Below are 17,613 nucleotides of genomic sequence, written 5' to 3'. Positions count from 1 at the left end.
TCTAATCGTGTCCATGGTCTTGACGACCTGCCATTTTTTTCTGGTTGGTGAGGCCGTCTAGTGCTCTGCGGCTAAAGCCACCGCACATTCTTCCGCGCGTACAGCACGCTCAGTATTTCCGCTAACTGTGATGGTGCCACGTGGACTGGGCATCTTAAGCTTGAGAGAAGCGTAATGCGTGATTACATTAAAACGAGCGAAAGCCGCTCTTCCGAGTAGTGCCTGATAGCCACTTCGGAATGGAGCGATATAGAAAGTTAACCTTTCGCTTTGGAAGTTGTCGGAAGAACCGAATACAACCTCTAGTAGTAGAGAGCCCGTGCAGCGGGCCTCTAGGCCTGGTATTACTCCCTTGAAGGTAGTAGTACTGTGGCTTATTTTTGTCGGGTCTATCCCCATTTTGCGGATTCTGTCCTGATATATCAGATTTAGACCACTGCCGCCGTCCATGAGGACTCGTGTGAGATGGTATCCGTTTATTATTGGGTCTAACACCAAGGCAGCCAATCCTTCGTGCCGGATGCTTGTTGCGTGATCCCCGCGATCAAAAGTGATCGGGCAGGCCAACCAGGGGTTGAACCTAGGGATGACAGGCTCTATGGCGCGTGTGTCTCGGAGTGCATGTTTGCTTCTCCTCTTCGTCACATGGATCATGTTGACTGTTTTAACCTCTGGTGGGAATTTTTTCTGTCCTCAAGTGCTTTGCTAGCGAGGCTCGTCCTCGTCTTCTCTTGGTGTCTCCACCCCTTGTGTTCGGCGTTTAGCTTACCTGCCTGCTTGAAGACCCAGCATTCTCTGTGGGTGTGATTTGCAGGTTTATCGGGGTGCCATGAATCTGACATAGTTTGTCAAGAATCTTGTTTAGGCCAAATGGTCCGTCTCTGTTGCCTTTGAAAGGCTTTTTCCGCTGGCCTGGCCGAGAGCCCCTGAATTCAGCGTTTACCGCCGTATTATCTGGGCTATCTTCTTTATTTCGACGTTTGTTTTTATTGCGTCGTGGTTTTCCATTGCCATCCCTGACTTCGGATGTGCTTGGGTCGCTGGTGCTACTGCGTGCTAACCAGCTGTCTTCGCCCGCGCAAAAGCGGGTCATGAGACTTGTTAGAGCTGCCATTGTTCTTGGTTTTTCTTGCCCGAGGTGCCTGGCGAGCCATTCGTCTCGGACGCTGTGTTTGAAAGATGCTTAGGCTTCGGCGTCCGGACAGTCGACGATTTTGGTTCTTCTTGGTGAGAAACCTGTTCCAAAGCTTTTGGGGGTACTCACCGGACTGTTGAATTATATGACTTAAATCGTCTACATCCGGAGGTCGGACATAGGTCCCTTGAAAATTAGCCCGAAAAGCATCCTCGAGCTCCTCCCAACTTCCAATTGAGTTTTCGGGGAGGCTTTTCAGCCAGTGCCGAGCTGGTCCTTTAAGCTTGAGGGGCAAGTATTTAATGGCATGGAGATTGTCTCCGCGAGCCATATGGATATGGAGGATAAAGTCCTCAATCCAGACCCCAGGGTCTGTGGTCCCGCCGTACGCCTCTATGTTCACTGGTTTGAATCCTTCTGGGAATTCGTGGTCCAGCACCTCATCAATGAAACATAGGGGGTGTGCGGCACCCCTGTACTTGGATGTACCAAGGCGTTCGGACGGTTGTGGTATTTCATTTTGATTTTGTGCCGGAGCACGCTTCCTAGATCCATAGATGGATCCGGTCATACCGGATTTTTGGCGCAAGTCCTCACGTACATCGTGTGTTGACTTATGTGTGTATTTGTTATCCGCTCTATTGCGGTCACAAGTATGTGGATCCGGCCGGTTGGCCGTTTCATTTTTTAGCTGTGTGGGCTCTAAGGCCTCGTCATCGAATTCAGGTAACAGCTTGCGCTTTGGATAGCTCTTTGTGTGGTAACTTCCACCGTACTTTGCTTCGTTGTCGAGCACTTTGTTCCACCTGCTGTTGAGTGTATTTTGTGCGGCCCTAAGCCTTTGCTTCTGCTTCTTCAGACTCCTCGCTATGGCAATAAGCCTTCCGCGGAGGTTCTCTTGCTCCAAGTGCGTTTCCAGGATGATGTGTGCATCTTCGTCCGGACTGTTTTCCTCCCCGGAGGGGGTTTGATGAGGTTTATACTCGGCATCACCGTGTTCGCACGTTGGATCCGCACTATGTTCGCCGCTTGCAGCCTCATCGTGCTCTGCCGCCGGGGCAATGTGATCGTCGTTTCCTCTGGAGTTGACTGGAGTGTTATTTTCTCTTGCGTTGTTATCGCTGTTTTTGCTATGGCGGGACTTAGAGCGGCGCCGCTGACGTCGGCGCTTGGGTTGCTTCTTGGAGGGGCCATCCTCCGCTGTCTCTTCGCCATTGCCTTCTTTGGGTGTATCCACCATGTATATGTCATGTGATGAAGTGGCTGTCCGGCGGCCTGTGGGCGCTGGTTCCTGTTCGTCTCCTGCATCTTCGTCCATGTCGTCGATGTCTTCGGAGTCGAAGTTGAGCATGTCGGTTAACTCATCGACAGTGGCTACTAAGTGGGTGGTGGGCGGGCAGCGGATTTCTTCGTCGTCCGTATCCCATTCTAGCTGGACATAGTTTGGCCAGGGTTCTCCTGACAAGGAGAGAGACTTTAATGAATTTACCACATCGCCGAGAGGCGAGTGCTGAAAGATATCCGCGAAGGTGAACTCCATGATCGTCGCCCAGTCGGATTTGATGGGCACAGATGTGGGTGGCTCGGAGTCCGTGGCCGGGGACGAATCTAGTGGTTTGGCGACACGGTTCTCGTAAGGGGTGAAGTCAGTATACGGCTCCATCGCCACTGAGAGTGCGGCCTCCATGGCGGGGTCTATCCCTCCGTCCTTGGATGGCGCAATTTGCTCCGGATTGAAGGCCGGAGTAGTTGCAGATGCGATCTCCCTAACACTGTCCCATGGAAGAGTTACGTCGTGCTCGTCGTGACTGTGCGGCGCACCTGACACGGGCTCGAATCAGTCGAAGATCAAGTCTCCGCGGATGTCGGCAGTGTAGTTTAAGTTTCCGAATTTAACCTGATGGCCAGGGGCGTAGCTCTCGATCTGCTCTAGATGGCCAAGCGAATTGGCCCGCAGTGCGAAGCCACCGAATACAAAGATCTGTCCGGGGAGGTAAACCTCACCCTAGACTGCATCGCTACCGATGATCGAAGGAGCCATCAAGCCTTATGGTGATGACATAGTGGAACTATCAATGAAAGCACCAATGTCGGTGTCAAAACCGGCAGATCTCAGGTAAGGGGTCCCAAACTATGCGTCTAAGGCGGATGGTAACAGGAGGCAGGGGACCCGATGTTTACACAGGTTCGGGCCCTCTTGAAGGAGGTAATACCCTACGTCCTACTTGATTGTTCTTGATGATATGAGTATTACAAGAGTTGATCTACCATGAGATCGTAGAGGCTAAACCCTAGAAGCTAGCCTATGGTATGATCGTCTGTTGTCCTACGGACTAAACCCTCCGGTTTATATAGACACCGGAGGGGGCTAGGGTTACACATAGTCGGTTACAAGGGAGGAGATCTACATATCCGTATTGCCTAGCTTGCCTTCCATGCCAAGGAAAGTCCCATCCGGACACGGGACGAAGTCTTCAATCTTGTATCTTCATAGCCCAACAGTCCGGCCAAAGGTTATAGTCCGGCTGTCCGGAGACTCCCTAATTCAGGACTCCCTTAGTGATCACATCGACCTTGGAACCATTTCTGACGCACATCATCACCACGTCCTTAGCCAATCTTCGTTTAATCCATAGCCCCTATTTCGAGTTGCAAATATGAGCAACAGAACCAGTATCAAATACACAGGCGCTACTAGGAGCATTAGTAAGGTACACATCAATACATGTATATCAAATATACCTTTCACTTTGCCATCCTTCTTATCCGCCAAATACTTGGGGCAGTTCCGTTTCCAGTGACCAGTCCCTTTGCAGTAGAAGCACTCAGTTTCAGGCTTAGGTCCAGACTTGGGTTTCTTCCCTTGAGCAACAACTTGCTTTCTATTCTTCTTGAAGTTCCCCTTCTTCCCTTTGCCCTTTTTCTTGAAACTAGTGGTCTTGTTAACCCTCAACACTTGATGCTCCATCTTGATTTCTACCTCTGCGGCCTTTAGCATCCGAAGAGCTCGGGAATTGTCTTTTCCATCCCTTGCATATTATAGTTCATCACGAAGCCTTTATAGCTTGGTGGCAGTGATTCAAGAACTCTGTTAATGACACTATCATCAGGAAGATTAACTCCCAGCTGAGTCAAGTGGTTATGGTACCTAGACATTCTGAGTGTGTGTTCACTGATAGGGCTGTTCTCCTCCCTCTTGCAGCTATAGAATTTGTTGGAGACTTCATATCTCTCCACTTGGGCATTTGCTTGAAATATTAACTTCAACTCCTGGAACATCTCATATGCTGCATGACATGCAAAACTTCTTTGAAGTCCTGATTCTAAGACGTAAAGCATGGCACACTGAACTATCGAGTAGTGATCCGCTTTAGTATGCCATACGTTCATAACGTCCGGAGTTTCTCCTGCAGCGGGTCTTGCACCTAGCGGTGCTTCCAGGACGTAATTCTTCTGTGCAGCAATGAGGATTATCCTCGAGTTACGGACCCAGTCTGTGTAGTTGCTACCATCATCTTTCAACTTAGCTTTCTCTAGGAATGGATTAAAAATCAAGGGAACGGTAGCACGGGCCATTGATCTACAACAACATAGATATGCAAGAAAACTATCAGGACTAAGTTCATGATAAATTAAAGTTCAATTAATCATATTACTTAAGAACTCCCACTTATATAGACATCCCTCTAGTCATCTAAATGATCACGTGATCCATATCAACTAAACCATGTCCGATCATCACGTGAGATGGAGTTGTTTTCAATGGTGAACATCACTATGTTGATCATATCTACTATATGATTCATGTTCGACCTTTCGTTCTCATTGTTCCGAGTCCATACCTGCATATGCTAGGCTCGTCAAGTTTAACCCAAGTATTCTACATGTGCAAAACTGGCTTGCACCCGTTGTATGTGAATGTAGAGCTTATCACACCCGATCATCATGTGGTGTCTCGGCACGACGAACTGTAGCAACGGTGCATACTCGGGCAGAACACTTATACCTTGAAATTTAGTGAGGGATCATCTTATAATGCTACTGACGTACTAAGCAAAATAAGATGCATAAAAGATAAACATCACATGCAATCAAAATATGTGACATGATATGGCCATCATCATCTTGTGCCTTTGATCTCCATCTCCAAAGCACCGTCATGATCTCCATCATCACTGGCTTTACACATTGATCTCCATCGTAGCATCGTTGTTTTATCGCCAACTATTGCTTCTATGACTATCGCTATCACTTAGTGATAAAGTAAAGCAATTACATGGAGATTGCATTTAATACAATAAAGCAACAACCATAAGGCTCCTGCCAGTTACCGATAACTTTTACAAAACATGATCATCTCATACAACAATTTATATCTCATCACATCTTGACCATATCACATCACAACATGCCCTGCAAAAACAAGTTAGACGTCCTCTACTTTGTTGTTGCAAGTTTTACGTGGGTACTACGGGCTTCTAGCAAGAACCATTCTTACCTACATATCAAAACCACAATGATTTTTCGTCAAGTGTGTTGTTTTAACCTTCAACAAGGACATGCCGTAGTTAAATTCGATTCAACTAAAGTTAGAGAAACAGACACCCACCAGCCACCTGTGTGCAAAAGCACGTCGGTAGAACCGGTCTCATGAACGTGGTCATGCAATGTTGGTATGGGTCACTTCATCCAACAATACCATTGAATCAAAATAATATGTTGGTGGTAAGCAGTGTGACTATTATCGCCCACAACTATTTGTGTTCTACTCGTGCATATCATCTACGCATAGACCTGGCTCTGATGCCACTGTTGGGGAATGTAGCATGCAATTTTAAAAAATTCCTACAATCACACAAGATCTATCTAGGAGATGCATAGCAATGAGAGGGGGACAGTGTGTCTACGTACCCTCGTAGACCAAAAGCGGAAGCGTTAGGTTAACGCGGTTGATGTAGTCGAATGTCTTCATGATCCAACCGATCTTAGCACCGAATGTACGGCACCTCCGAGTTCAGCACACGTTCAGTTCGATGACGTCCCTCGAACTCTTGATCCAGTAGAGGGTCTAAGAAGAGTTCCGTCAACACGACGGCATGGTGACGGTGATGGTGATATGATCCGCGCAGGGCTTCGCCTAAGCACTACGACGCTATAACCGGAGGAGTAAACTGTGGAGGCGGGCACCGCACACGGCTAAGAGAACTATTGGTTTTCCTTTGGGGTGCCCCCACCCCCGTATATAAATGGGGGGAGGATGGGGTGGCCGGCTAAGAGGGGCGCGCCATGGGGGGAGTCCCACTAGGACTCCTTGTCCTAGTAGGATTCGCCCCCCTTTCCTTTCTTCACCGGAGGGAAAAGGAAGGAGAGGGTTGCTACCTCTTGAGCATGCATTGGTTTTCCCTTGAAGAGGAAAGGGTGATGCAGCAAAGTAGCAAAAGTATTTCCGTCAGTTTTTTAGAACCAAGGTATCAATCCAGTAGGAGATAACACGCAAGTCACCTAGTTCTTGCACAAGCAAATAAGAACCTTGCAACCAATGCGATAAAGGGGTTGTCAATCCCTTCACGGCCACTTGCAGAAGTGAGATCTGATAAAGATAATAAGATAAATATTTTTGGTATTTTTGTTGTATATATAGGAAAGTAAAGATTGCAAAATAAATAGTAAACTAGAACTGTAGATCAGAAACTTATATGATGTAAAGTAGACCCGGGGGCCATAGGTTTCATTAGTGGCTTCTCTCAAGATAACATATATTATAGTGGGTGAACAAATTACTGCCGAGCAATTGATAGAAAAGCGCATAGTTATGAGAATATCTAGGCATGATCATAAACATAGGCATCACGTCTGTGTCAAGTAGACTGAAACGATTATGCATCTACTACTATTACTCCACACATCGACCGCTATCCAGCATGCATCTAGAGTATTAAGTTCATAAGAACAGAATAACGCATTAGGCAAGATGACATGATGTAGAGGGATAAACTCAAGCAATATGATATAAACCCCATCATTTTATCCTCGATGGAAACAATACAATACGTGTTGGTTCCCTTTCTGTCACTAGGATCAAGCACCGCATGATTGAACCCAAAGCTAAGCACTTCTCCCATTGCAAGAAAGATCAATCTAGTAGGCCAAACTAAACCAAAAATTCGAAGAGACTTGCAAAGATATCAAATCATGCATATAAGAATTCAGAGAAGAATCAAATATTGTTCATAGATAATCTTGATCATAAACCCACGATTCATCGGATCTCGGCAAACACACCGCAAATAGTATTACATCGAATAGATCTCCAAGAACATCGAGGAGAACTTTGTATTGAGAACCAAAGAGAGAGAAGAAGCCATCTAGCTAATAACTATGGACCCGAAGGTCTGTGGTAAACTACCCACACATCATCGGAGACGCTGTGTTGTTGATGTAGAAGCCCTCCGTGATCGAATCCCCCTCCGGCGGATCACCGAAAAAGGTCCCCAGATGGGATCTCATGGGTATAGAAGGTTGCGGCGGTGGAAAAGTGGTTTCGTGGCTCCCCTGAATGTTTTCAGGGTATAAGAGTATATATAGGGGAAAGAAGTAGATCGGTGGAGATCCGTGGGGCCCACGAGGGTGGGGGCACGCCGCCCTACCTCATAGCCGCCTCGTTGCTTCCTTGACCTCGACTCCAAGTCTCATGGATTGTGTTTGTTCCAAAAAAGATCCTCGTGAAGGTTTCATTCCGTTTGATATTCCTTTTCTGCGAAACACTGAAATAGGCAAGAAAACAACAATTTGCACTTGGCCTTCGGTTAATAGGTTAGTCCCAAAAATAATATAAAAGTGCATATTAAAGCACATTAAACATCCAAAACATATAATATAATAGCATGGAACAATAAAAAATTATAGATACATTAGAGACGTATCAAGCATCCCCAAGCTTAATTCCTGCTCGTCCTCGAGTAGGTAAATGATAAAAACAGAATTTTTGATGTGGAATGCTACCTAACATAATTTTCAATGTAATTTTCTTTATTGTGGCATGAATATTCTGATCCAAAAGATTCAAGACAAAAGTTTAATATTGACATAAAAACAATAATACTTCAAGCATACTAACCAAGCAATTATGTCTTCTCAAAATAACATGGCCAAAGAAAGCTATCCCTACAAAATCATATAGTCTGGCTATGCTCTATCTTCATCACACAAAATATTTAAATCATGCACAACCCCGATGACAAGCCAAGCAATTTCTTAATACTTTTGATGTTCTCAAAAAATTTCAATCTGCACGCAATACATGAGCGTGAGCCATGGATATAGCACTATAGGTGAAATAGAATGGTGGTTGTGAAGAAGACAAAATGGAGAAGATAGTGTCACATCAACTAGGCGTATCAACGAGCTATGGAGATGCCCATCAATAGAGATTAATGTGAGTGAGTAGGGATTGCCATGCAACGGATGCACTAGAGCTATAAGTGTATGAAATCTCAACAAGAAACTAACTGGGTGTGCATCCAACTTGCTTGCTCACGAAGACCTAGGGCATTTTGAGGAAGCCCATCATTGGAACATACAAGCCAAGTTCTATAATGAAAAAATCCCACTAGTATATGAAAGTGACAACATAAGAGACTCTCTATCATGTAGATCATGGTGCTACTTTGAAGCACAAGTGTGGAAAAATGATAGTAGCATTGCCCCTTCTATCTTTTTCTCTCATTTTTTTGTTTGGGCCTTTTTTTTCTTTTTTATGGCCTATTTTTTTCGTCCGGAGTCTCATCCTAGCTTGTGGGGGAATCATAGTCTCCATCATCCTTTCCTCACATGGGAAAATGCTCTAATAATGAAAATCATCACACTTTTATTACTTACAACTCAAGAATTACAACTCGATACTTAGAACAAAATATGACTCTATGTGAATGCCTCCGGCAGTGTACCGAGATGTGCAATGAATCAATTGTGACATGTATGAAAAATTACGAATGGTGGCTTTGCCACAAATACGATGTCAACTACATGATCATGCAAAGCAATATGACAATGATGGAGCGTGTCATAATAAACGAAACAGTGGAAAGTTGCATGGCAATATATCTCGGAATGGCTATGGAAATGCCATAATAGGTAGGCATGGTGGTTGTTTTGAGGAAGGTGAATGGTGGGTTTATTGTACCGATGAAAGTTGCACGGTAGTAGAGAGGCTAGCAATGGTGGAAGGGTGAGAGTGCGTATAATCCATGGACTCAACATTAGTCATAAAGAACTCACATAGTTATTGCAAAAATCTATTAGTTATCGAAACGAAGTATTACACGCATGCTCCTAGGGGATAGATTGGCAGGAAAAGACCATCGCTCGTCCCCGACCGCCACTCATAAGGAAGACAATCAAAAAACAAATCATGCTCCGACTTCGTCACATAACGGTTCACCATACGTGCATGCTGCGGGAATCACAAACTTTAACACAAGTATCTCTCAAATTCACAACTACTCAACTAGCATGACTCTAATATCACCATCTTCATATCTCAAAACAATCATAAAGAATCAAACTTCTCATATTATTCAATGCACTCTATATGAAAGTTTTTATTATACCCATCTTGGATGCCTATCATATTAGGACTAATTTTATAGCCAAAGCAAATTACCATGATGTTCTAAAAGACTCTCAAAATAATATAAGTGAAGCATAAGAAATCAATAATATCTATAAAATAAAACCACCACCGTGCTCTAAAAAGTATAAGTGAAGCACTAGAGCAAAATTTATCTAGCTCAAAAGATATAAGTGAAGCACATAGAGTATTCTAATAAATTCCGATTCATGTGTGTCTCTCCAAAAGGTGTGTACATCAAGTATGATTATGGTAAACTAAAAAGCAAAGACTCAAATCATACCAGACGCTCCAAGCAAAACACATATCATGTGGTGAATAAAAATATAGCCTCAAGTAAAGTTACCGATAGACGAAGATGAAACAGGGGATGCATTCCGGGGCATGCCCAAGCTTAGGATTTTGGGTGTCCTTTAATTTTACCTTGGGGGTGCCTTGGGAATCCCCAAGCTTAGGCTATTTCCACTCCTTGTTCCAAAATCCATCAAATCTTTACCCAAAAACTTGAAAACTTCACAACACAAAACTCAACAGAAAATCTCATGAGCTCCGTTAGTATAAGAAAACAAACCACCACTTTAAGGTAGTGTAATTAACTCATTATTTATTTATATTGGTGTTAAACCAACTGTATTCCAACTTATCTATGGTTCATACCCTCCGATACTAGCCATAGATTCATCAAAATAAGCAAACAACACACAAAAAACAGAATCTGTCAAAAAACAGAACAGTCTGTAGAAATATGTAGGTTTCGAATACTTCTGTAACTCCAAAAATCCTGAGAAATTAGGAAGTCCTAAATAATTTGTATATTGATCTACTGCAGTTGGAATTGGTATTTTATCTCTCTCTCATAAAAAATGAAAATTATTCTCATGAGCGCATACTTTCTGTTTTTTCAGCAAGATCAAATAACAATCATCCAAGAAGATTATAAAGGCTTTACTTGGCACAAACACTAATTAAAATATAAGAAACACAATCATAACAGAAGATATATGATTTATTTATTACTAAACAGGAACAAAAAGAAAGGAACAAAAATAAAATTGGGTTGCCTCCCAACAAGCGCTATCGTTTAACGCCCCTAGCTAGGCATAAAGGTAAGAATAGATCTAGGTATTGTCATCTTTGGTATGCAATCCATATGTGCCTCTCATAATAGATTCATAAGGTAATTTAATTTTATTTGTAGGAAAAGAGTTTTTGTAGGAATTACCATAATTGTTAGAGGAATTACTAGGAAACGGCCTGGAATTAAAATTTCCTCTATACGCGTTGTTACCAAAATTGTTCCTACCAACAAAATTCACATCCATAGATTCAATATTATTCTCAATCAAAGTGGACAAAGGCATATCATTAGGATCAGAAGAAACACTCTTATCAGCAAACAATTTCATAAGTTCATCCATCTTTCCACTCAAAACATTAATCTCTTCTATCGCATGAACCTTTTTACTAGTGGATCTTTCGGTATTCCATTGAGAATAATTAACCATAATATTATCTAGGAGTTTAGTAGCTTATCCTAAAGTGATTTCCATAAAAGTGCCTCCCGTGGCAGAATCTAAAAGATTTCTAGAAGCAAAATTCAATCCAGCATAAAATTGTTGTATAATCATACATAAATTGAAACCATGTGTAGGGCATTTATGTATCATTAATTTCATCCTCTGCCAAGCTTGTGCAACATGCTCATGATCAAGTTTCTTAAAATTCATAATATTGTTTCTAAGAGAGATGATCTTAGAGGGAGGAAAATACATAGAGATAAAAGCATCTTTGCACTTATTCCATGAATCACTACTATTTTTAGGCAAAGAAGAGAACTAAGTTTTAGCACGATCTCTAAGCAAAAACGGAAATAGCTTCAATTTAACAATATCATTATCCACATCTTTCTTCCTTTGCGTATCACACAAATCAACGAAGCTATTTAGATCGGTAGCGGCGTCTTCACTAGGAAGGCTAGAAAATTGATCTTTCATAACAAGATTCAACAAAGCGGTATTGATTTCACAAGATTCAGCATCGGTAGTAGGAGCAATTGGAGTGCTAATGAAATCATTATTGTTGGTACTAGAAAAGTCACATAATTTAGTATTATCTTGAGCCATCGTGACAAACAATCAGTCCAACACACAAGCAAACAAGAGGCAAGCGAAAAGAAACGAACGGAAAAGGGCGAATAAAATGGCAAAGGTGAAGTGGGGGAGAGAAAAACGAGTGGCAGATGGCAAATAGTGTAATGCGAGGGATAAGAGTTTGTGATGGGTACTTGGTATGTCTTGACTTGAGCGTAGATCTCCCAGGTAACGGCACCAGAAATCCTTCTTGCTACCTCTTGAGCATGAGTTGGTTTTCCCTTGAAGAGCAAAGGGTGATGCAACAAAGTAGTGTAAGTATTTCCCTCAGTTTTTGAGAACCAAGGTATCAATCCAATAGGAGACTACATGCTAGTCGCCTAGTACATGCACAAACAAATAAGAATCTTGTAGCCAATGCGATAAATGGGTTGTCAATCCCTTCACGGCCACTTGCAAAAGTGAGATCTGATAAAGATAATAAGATAAATATTTTTGGTATTTTTGTTGTATAGATTGGAAAGTAAAGATTGCAAAATAAATAGTAAACTAGAATTGTAGATCAGAAACTTATATGATGTAAAGTAGACCCCAGGGCCATAGGTTTCACTAGTGGCTAATCTCAAGATAGCATATATTATTGTGGGTCAACAAATTACTGCCGAGCAATTGATAGAAAAGCGCATAGTTAGGAGAATATCTAGGCATGATCATAAAGATAGGCATCACGCCCGTGTCAAGTAGACCGAAACGATTCTGCATCTACTACTATTACTCCACACATCGACCGCTATCTAGCATGCATCTAGAGTATTAAGTTCATAAGAAAGAGTAACAATTTGGCAAGATGGCATGATGTAGAGGGATAAACTCAAGCAATATGATATAAACCCCATCTTTTTATCCTCGATGGCAATAATACAATACGTGTCGGTTCCCTTTCTGTCACTGGGATCAAGCACCGCTAGATTGAACCCAAAGCTAACCACTTCTCCCATTGCAAGAAAGATCAATCTAGTAGGCCAAACTAAACTGAAAATTTGAAGAGACCTACAAAGATATCTAATCATGCATATAAGAATTCAGAGAAGAATCAAATATTGTTCATAGATAATCTTGATCATAAACCCACAATTCATCGAATCTCGGCAAACACACCGCAAAAAGTATTACATTTAGTAGATCTCCAAGAACATCGAGGAGAACTTTGTATTGAGAACCAAAGAGAGAGAAGAAGCCATCTAGCTAATAACTATGGACCTGAAGGTCTATGGTAAACTACTCACACATCATCGGAGAGGCTATGGTCTTGATGTAGAAGCCCTCCGTGATCGAATTCCCCTCCGGTAGATCGCCGGAAAAGGTCCCCAGATGGGTCTCACAGGTACAGAAGGTTGCGGCGGTCGAAAAGTGGTTTGGTGGCTCCCCTGGATGTTTTCAGGGTATAATAGTATATATAGGCGAAAGAAGTAGCCCGGTGGAGCTCCGTGGGGCCGACGAGGGTGGGGGCGCGCCTACCCCCTAGGCGCGCCGCCCTACCTCATGGCCGCCTCGTTGCTTCCTTGACCTCCACTCCAAGTCTCCTGGATTGCGTTTCTTCCAAAAAAGATCCTCGCGAAGGTTTCGTTCCGTTTGGATTCCGTTTGATATTCCTTTTCTGCGAAACACTGAAATAGGCAAGAAAACAACAATTTGTACTGGGCCTTCGGTTAATAGGTTAGTCCCAAAAAATAACATAAAAGTGCATATTAAAGCCCATTAAACATCCAAAACAGATAATATAATAGCATGGAACAATCAAAAACTATAGATACGTTGGAGACGTATCAAGGGAGAGGGAGAGGAAAGGGGGGCTGCGCCCCCTCCTCCTTGTCCTACTTGGACTCCCTAGGAAGGGTCCATGCCACCCTCCGCGGGCTTCCCTCTCTCTCCCTTAGGCCCATGTAGGCCCAATACTTCCTCGGGGGGTTCCGGTAACCCCTCGGTACTCCAATAAAATACACGAATCACTCAGAACCATTCCGATGTCCGAATACTACCTTCCAATATATGAATCTTTACCTCTCGACCATTTCGAGACTCCTCGTCATGTGCGTGCATCCGGGACTCCAAACAAACTTTGGTCACCAAAACACATAACTCATAATACAAATCATCAACGAACGTTAAGCGTGCGGACCCTACGGGTTCGAGAACTATGTAGACATGACTGAGACACATCTCCGGTCAATAACCAACAGCGGAACCTGGATGCTCTTATTGGTTCGTACATATTCTACGAAGATCTTTATCGGTCAAACCGCAATTACAACATACGTTATTCCCTTTGTCATCGGTATGTTACTTACCCAAGATTCGATTGTGGGTATCATCATACCTAGTTCAATATCGTTACTGGCAAGTCTCTTTACTTGTTCCGTAATACATCATCACGCAACTAACTCATCAATACTCGGAGTGACAAATCCTAATATTGATCTATGCCAACCAAACAAACACCTTCGGAGACACCTATAGAGCTTCTTTATAATCACAGAGTTACGTTGTGACATTTGATAGCACACAAGGTGTTCCTCTGGTATTCGGGAGTTGCATAATCTCATAGTTAGAGGAATATGTATAAGTCATGAAGAAAGCAATAGCAATAAAACTTAACGATCATTATGCTAAGCTAACGGATGGATCTTGTCCATCACATCATTCTATAATGATGTGATCCCATTCATCAAATGACAACACATGTCTATGGTCAGGAAACTCAACCATCTTTGATTAACGAGCTAGTCAAGTAAAGGCATACTGGGGACACTCTGTTTTGTCTATGTATCCACACTTGTACTAAGTTTCCGGTTAATACAATTCTAGCATGAATAATAAACATTTATCATGATATAAGGAAATATAAATAACAACTTTATTATTGCATCTAGTGCATATTTCCTTCACATGCCTAGTAGTAGGAGCACTGTGTAAGTTCAAGTGGTTGCCGTGTTTCGAACTCCTCCGTCGTAAGAGTGGAAACGCTTGCTGTAATCATTTTTTTCTTCAGAAAAATAGTGGACATGCTTACCGTGTGGATCCTCCTCGACGGTCGTCGGGAACCTTGCTACTCACTTTCGCCGACGTGTGGGATAGCCATCATTGGGGTCCACTAGCCATGCACTAAATTACTCCGTAGTAGAGTGCCCAACTGCACGGTAGACTACCCCGATTGAAGTTCCGTAGTAATGCCCAATGAGCCGTCAAAACACAAAACCCCCTCCTTTCCAGAAGTAAGTTGGACGGATGAAGCAACCATCATTTCACTCATCTCCCGCAGCTTCCTCTCTTGAAGAAAACCCCAACTCGCTTATCCCTCATTTCTTCAAGAAAACCCCGACCCGCTTCTGCCATTGTTCTTCTCTCCCAAATAAGGAAATGTGAGCGCATCAATGGTGTTGATTCTGGCCAAGGCCCGGTCTTGCAACCCCGAGACTAATCTTATAACTCCCTCTCTATTCTTCTTTTGGGTTTGTTATTATGGTTTCTTTTCTTTTATTTCTATTTGACAGTTTCTTGATGGACGTTGGAGCACCGGCCGAAGTGATGTCTATGGCTCTGGCCAAAATCGTCGAGGCTCCTGGTACGAAGAAGCGCAACCACCCCGCCAAGACTACCGCAGACAAGCACAAAGCCATCGCCCTGTCCAAGCCCCCCTCTCCGGGATCCCTCATTAAGCAAGTACTGGTAATATCTCTTCTTGACGATCTTTTTCTCTATCTTGATCTTGTTTTTTCATCTAACGCGCAGTACTAGTACTAGTAGTACAACTTTCTGGGTGATCTTGCATGTGATTTTTGTGTTCCAAATGACGGTTCTAAATTCCTCTTTTGACCAAAACATGAGAGAGGTTGACACTGATTTCTTATAGATTACTGTCAACTACTTTATGAAAATCAATGCTACCTTTTAAGAGGGTATATTTTCCTTAGTAACTTGTGTCATTGATATTGCAAGTAATCCCTCTGCTCTCATGCCTTTGAAGACATGTTATAGTGTGTTTGTTCACTCATTTCTGTGTGTATATGTAGTCATATATGGAGTAAAATATCAAAAATCATCTTATATTTCTGAATGGAGATAGTAATAAAATATTTGGTTTTTCTTTGAGGTAGAACTAGGTCCACGGTGGAGATGAAGTTCTCAATGTCATGCCGTGTGAACTGGAAGATCTGAGGATGAGTTCTACTACTAAACTATCCAGCTATTGTGTCCTTCTCGCCATGTGTACTGAACTAGTGTTTTCGTGTAGCATTGTTGTCAGGCATGTTCTCGAGGCTGTACTTGACCACAACAATTTCCTGTCTGTGCCTTCAATTACGAAGGGTGTGATTCTTGTAAAGCTTTCCAAAAAATCTGATGCGGCTTGTCTTGATCGTCATGTTTATGAGTGGAAAGACCACTCTGTTAGGCTCTCCAAGGTTGACGAGATGGTGATGGTGCAGGTAGACATCTCTCACGAAGTCCATGGCCTAGTCAGTTACGCGGGGTTCATCCCGTAGGTCGGTGGCAAGAAATAGTCTGCAGAGTTTAATTAGTGCAACTTTGCTTGTCTGTAGTAAGTACTATTGTTTAGTACTTGATTTGTGTGTGTGAACCCTGTATTGTTTAGTACTATCGCTTTTGGTGTGTGGTGAGTCCTGAGAACAGTCTATGTTAATGTCTGTCCACTCAATTCAGTCTGTATATTTTGAAGTATCCAGATTATCTTTTTTGTGAGGATGGTTTATCAATTATGGTTACACTCCAATATCTGTATGCATTGCAGGGTTTATCGCACCCACCAGGATTTCCAGTCCCATGGATGTTCGGTCCATACGATTTTTCATGACCTTTGGATTGTCCTGCTTGTGGGAGTAGGTGGGGGCCCTGCATGCCACGCGTAGTTTGACAATCAATCTTCTGTTTAGTACTTCAACATAGCGATTTCCTAGTAAGGATTCACTCGTGTCACATCAAGTAAATCTTATTGTTTATTGTCTAAATCTTATTAATTTAATGTCATGTTTTCTTACTTTTGCTGCAATTTTACGATGCAGGTTTTGCCATGTGACATTCATCACAGAATAAACCGTTTGGTTTGCTCTACGATGGTTATTTTTGCCGGTTTCACTTCTTCTGTCGTGTCAGTAACGAAGGCACTGTCCATCACTTATATTACTGGAAAGAATTGGATCAGTCTGTTGTCTGAGTACAAGTTGAATATGTGACGCCCGGGAAAATTCGGCTACAGTAATCCCAGGTAAATGATGCCATGTCACCCTAATTACAAAGATCAATTTCCCCTGGATAAAATTCAAACCCAAATTCAAACTTAATTAGCAAGTGAAATTATCACTTCTTCAAACATTAAAATAAAAATGTAGGTTTGGTTGCAAATTTTCACTAACTATTTTTCATACATAAAACAACATTACTTGACTCACCTAGTGGTTCCTAGGAAAATTATAAAGAGGTCCCACGTCAACTAAAATAGGCTTTTAAAATAAACAAATATATAATTAAGTCCATTTGACCTCAAAATATTTTGGACCACTCCTAGTTATGGCCTAGTATTTAAGTGCCAAGTTGCTTACTAAACTAAGATCATTGGATAGTAAGATAAATTACAAAACCAAAAAAAGGAGAAAAGGGAATTCCCTGGGGCACTGGGCCTAAGTGCACAGTGCATCGGCCCAGCTCCTGCTACAGGCTGGCCCGGCCTAACCTGGCCGGCCTTT

This window comes from Triticum aestivum, chromosome 2A, assembly GCF_018294505.1.
Source record: "Triticum aestivum cultivar Chinese Spring chromosome 2A, IWGSC CS RefSeq v2.1, whole genome shotgun sequence".
Taxonomy (NCBI): Eukaryota; Viridiplantae; Streptophyta; class Magnoliopsida; order Poales; family Poaceae; genus Triticum; species Triticum aestivum.
This window is presented reverse-complemented; position numbering follows the sequence as displayed.